Below are 5,677 nucleotides of genomic sequence, written 5' to 3'. Positions count from 1 at the left end.
ATATTCAAGACTGCTTTTGACTTCTTATAGGACATGGATCCTTCCATGATATGGTCACTGAAACTGCTTTAGCAGCAAACAGTGGAAGAAGGATCAGTGCCATATAGAAACAGTTTTAGAGAAATAAAAAAGCAAAATAGACAGAAATTACAATGTATTTCTGTAAAGTTTCACCAAGTATGCCTGTCTCTTCTGCCTACCTTCCTTCTCCTCCAACTCTTCCACCTTTGCCACCTCTGAGACAGCAAGACGAACCCCTCCTCTACCTCCTCCTTAGCCTACTCAATGTGGAGATGAAGAGGATAAAGACTTTTATGATGATCCACATCCACCTAAGGAATAGTAACTAATCATTGTGCTGTACTGTTAATAACTTATCTGTTGTGTATGTGTGAGTCTTCATGTGAAAATCTAATAATTGTACGACAAGAACTGGATGAGACATTTTTGTTTCATCATCATCGTCATCATGGCCTAAGTATTCATAGTGTGGAACATCATGTAGAAGACTTGTATTGAAGTGGATAGTCTATCCTTACATAGGCGTAAGGTGAGTTCTATTTAATGTAAAATTAATACCATGTTAGTTTTCTTACTGTTTTACAGCACTGCTTTCAAAACTACTGTATAGCACAGGGAACTCTACTCAATGCTCTGTGGTGACCTAAATGGGAAGGAAATCTAAAAAAGAGTGGATATATATATACGTATGACTGATTCACTTTGCTGTACAGCAGGAAATGAACACAACGTTGTAAAGCAACTATACTCCTATATAATTGGAAAAACTACATATCAACCTATCATCCCAGGTAAGTTGTTTTTTAAAAGTATATAACCATATTTCCATTATATTATGAATATGAGTATAATACTGTATGTCATAAAAATTTATAATGATTCATCATTAGTGTACAGGCTAGGCTATTGTGAAGCAATCATATCTATTACACTAGGCTACCATGGAGCAATCATATTGCTGCTTCTTTGTTATCAATGCATAAATCATTATATCTGTAAATAAATATGAATTTACTTTTCACATTATCTTTTCATTTTGATATCTAGTGTTAATAATACATATCACATTAAAGAGTTTTGTGTCATATGAGACAATATTGATGTGAGTACTGACAAGACACACAATTCATCTTGTAAACAGATGATGTAAACTTATGGTATCAATAAATACAGTACAGCACTATAAATATATTTTCTCTTCCTTATGATTTTCTTAATAACCTTTTCTTTTCTCTAGCTTACTCTATTGTAAGAATACTGTATATAATACACATAAACGTACAAAATATATGTTAATCGGCTGTTTATGTTATTAGTAAGGTTTCTGGCCAACAGTAGGCTACTAGTAGTTAAGTTTTAGAGGAGTCTAAAGCTATACTCAGATTTTTTACTGTGCGGGGTGTTGATGTCCCTAAGCCCCACATTGTTCAAGGTATTAACTGTATACTACTCTGGAATGAGATGTTGATAGTGAGGAAAACTGTTTATGTGTGGGGTAGGGGGTATAGGGGAACACTCTTTATGTTCAATTTTGCCATGAACCTAAAACTCCTGTAAAAAGTAAAGTCCATTAAAAACATTGTTTCAACCATTTTAACAAATGTACCACATTAATGCAATATATTAATAATAGGGAAAAGTCTGTGCAGAGAGCAAGGGATATGGGAACTCTTTGTACTTTCTGCTCAAAACTTCTGTAAATCTAAAACTGCTATATAAAATAAAGTCTATTAAATGCATATGTGTGTGAGAGAATATATATAAGCATTATGCTGTGATAGGAAATTAACCATCCACTTGGACCCTTTATAACATAAATCTAAATCCATAGACTCAGACCCTGTGAGGTATTGCATATATAAGCAGGCTTTATCCTTATGGGAGCTAGAAAATAGAATTATTTCTTCATACATATAAAATAACTCTTTTTGAAATTATTCCCTATACACATCATGATAAGCTAAACTTCTTTTTCTCGAGGTGCATGGGAAGCATAGCAATATTACATATGAAAAGATGTGTATGTGGGTGGAGTGAAAATAATTAGCAAAAAAAAAAGAAAACTGTTTTGCACTTCTTCAATGCCAGTGTTATAAATTATAGCAAATAAAGGATATCCTATCTTTTTCATTATAACTTCTCCATTTTGTCTTCTCCTACTGGTTGCTTGTTGTACATCAGTGTTTCTCATTCCTGTGAACTTCTGGGAAAATTCCTAACTGGGCCATAAAGTACACCATGTTTCTTTGATTCTAAGATCCATGCTTTTTCACATATCAATGTTTCTGGAATAAGAATGCATGCATATATGGATGCATTTAATATGGTGTTTTTTTCTTCCATTAATGCTGTTATTAAGCAACAATAAACCTTAAAATTGAAGGTTTCTTTTTTAAATTAATTTTTATTGGAGTAATAGTTGATTTACAATGTTGTGTCAGTTTCTGCTGTACAGCAAAGTGAACCAGCTGTACACATACAGATATCCATTCTTTTTTAGATTATTTTCCCATATAGGTCATTACAGAGTATTGAGTAGAGTTCCCTGTGCCATACAGTAGGTTCTTATTAGTTATCTATTTTATATATAGTAGTGTGTACATGTCAATCCCAATCTCCCAGTCTACCCCTCCCCCTCCTTCTCCCCTGGTAATCACAAGTTTGTTCTCCACATCTGTGGCTCCATTTCTGTTCTGCAAACGACTTCATTTGTACCATTCTTTTAGATTCCACAAATAAGCAATATCATATGGTAATTGTCTTAAGTTTCTTAAAGTAAAGCAAATATAGCCGTCATTAAGAAAGCATTCTCTGCTTTTCTTAAATACTATTGTTATTCTTCTGACCCAAATTGCTTCTGTGAATGCCTTTTTCTTTGAGAATCTATTTTCTAACATTTACTTTCTAGTATAAACATAAAAATAAAAGTTTTAATGTATTTTTCTATAACATCAGAATAAACTTTATGTTTTGGTAAAACAAACATAAAACACAAAAGAAGCATAAAATTGAGTCCAAAAATATTGAAAATCTGTGTTGCCTTCTCACCTTTGTTAAGAACCAAATATCAGTGAACACTTAATAAAAGTAGAAATCATGGCCCTTTTGAGTTTTTATACTGACAAATCCTCTAGAAGTGCTACATAACAATATACTACTGAAGTTGGTGGTTTTGCTAGCTGCTTAGTCATTTTAGTTCTGTACATTTTGAATGATTGCTGATGGTTTGCATAATATTTTCAAAACGAAAATAAAGTTGGCCATTGGAAAAGTCTGATAAATATCAGAACTTGCATTCTGATCAGCAGTAAAACAGATGTCTGTCAGTTTTTTAATCAAGACGACCTATTTGTAAAGATACATAGTATCACTAGAAATCCAAGTACATATTACATCTACCACAGCAGGAATTTAAGTAGGTCACTGATAACAATTAGATTGAATTATATGAACGCTATTTTTGTAGGTCAAAAGCAGTCAAAAATTGACAGATTCATATGGTTCAAACGAGTATAATAATTCATTAATTATACTTGAATTGCTGTCAAAACTTTTTGTTTTGAAGCAAGAGTAAATCTCTCTTGTTTTATCAACTAGTGCATAGGGTTGATAAGCAATGCATGATTAACCAAGTAAAGGTAATTTGTTCCACTAATTAAGGTTTTCTTATCATAGACTTTTCAATATGCGGAGAAGTGAGGAAACAGACTTAATATTAATTGCAAGAATTTAATGAGTTATAGGAATGATAATCCCGATGTTTGAGTTTTGCATTTTTAGTTTTTTCTATTGTACAATCTTGTGCCTTATTTCAATTAGTAAAATTAATTAGAAATGTGACTTGGTTATTCAACTATCCTTAATTGGTTATGATAATGGCACCTAATTACTCCTTCCACCATATAACAAAAATGGTGATGTTAGGTCAGTACTAGCATGAGTAGCCTTCCATCTGAATGTTATGGGAATCTATTGCAGCCTTACATGATGTTTCTAATCCTCTTTCTATATATCTACTAATGTTACTTTTTTCTTCTAGTGGCCCAAGCTATGAGCTTTATTCATCCTTAAATCCTCTCTCTCTTCTCACCTCTCTACATGTTATTCAACAAGTTCCATCAATTCTACTTCAAAAGTAGCCCTCAAATCAATGTTTATCTCTTCACTACAACTTTCATTTTTTATTGCACAATCCTATGAGATTTAGATTTCTAGAATCTCAAAGATATGACTCCCTTACTTGAAAACTTTAATTGGTCTTCTTGCTTATAGAATCAAATCTAAATTACTTAGCATATTATAAAGAATATTAAATAAGTCTTTAGAATTCCTTTTCAGCCTCATTTCCTGACTCTTCACAGCCCATCATTGCCACAAATAGTAATTAGGACTTCAGTCACATCAAACTGTTTCCCATTACCTGAACATATACATATATTCATCATCATGCACTTGTATGGGTATTCTTGGTGAATGAATAAAAGTATATCAAGTGACATAAAGCATGGATATTAATCAGCACTCTAACAATTATATCCCTTATGCCAAAACAAAGTTTGAAACTATTCATAGATCCTTTGAAATATATTCAAATGTTTAATGCACTTAAGATATTCATTGTCTTGATTCATAGTACTATACGTGTCTTGCACTGGCCAGCAGATTTGTCACTGGACATGGTCTAAGCCTGTAATTGTACTAAAAAATATTGGATTTTTATCTTCCAAGGTGGCCTTCCAAATTCCACAATAAATTGTGGGATTGTATGTTTTTCTTTTTTTAATTATTAGAGTTATTGGAAGAACCAAGTGAGAACATGGGTGAGCAAACAGTACCATACATATTCTGTTATATAAATATGAGGTGCTATTATAATAAATCCTTGGCAGCTGATTTTCTCAGAGGAAAGTGTGCAGAAAAATATATTACACTTTAACAAATAATTGACTGAATCTAAGTTAGTGCATATTATCAGCCAGATACTTAGAGATCATTGGAGTTAAAAGGTATTTTAAAATAAAACATAAAGACCTCAAAAAACCCAAAATGTAGTCAGGGAAAGCAAAAATAATTTTGACTAAGCTTGATAAATATTTTATACAAGTGTAAGTAAAACATCACATGAACAGAAATAGAAGACAAATTATTCTGCTGGGAAGAAAAATAAGGAAATTGGCATTCAAGGAGCCCATACCATCTCTTAGTATCACCATAGCTGCAAAATAACTTGTAAGCTGGGATGAAGTGAGAGAGTAGCATTGACATATATACACTGCCAAATGTAAAATAGATAGCTAGTGGGAAGCAGCTGCATAGCACAGGGAGATCAGCTTGGTGCTTTGTGACCACCTAGAGGGGTGGGATAGGGATGGTGGGAGAGAGATGCAAGAGGGAGGGGGTATGGGGATATATGTATACATACAGCTGATTCACTTTGTTATACATCAGAAACTAACACAACATTGTAAAGCAATTATACTCCAATAAAGATGTTAAAAAGAAAAAAGAAAGGAATTTTGACACACTAGCTTCCATGGTCTCTTCCAGATATTATACATTCTGATGCTTTTGCAGTGAAACAATCTTTGCTATGACTAAGCAAATAACACTTTGGGGTAACTGCCCATATCTTAGCCCAGGCAAGGTAACTAAAAAG

The sequence above is a fragment of the Balaenoptera physalus genome (assembly GCF_965194825.1).
Source record: "Balaenoptera physalus genome assembly, chromosome: X".
Lineage (NCBI taxonomy): Eukaryota > Metazoa > Chordata > Mammalia > Artiodactyla > Balaenopteridae > Balaenoptera > Balaenoptera physalus.
The sequence above is the reverse complement of the archived record's forward strand: the minus strand, read 5'-3'. Positions refer to the sequence as shown.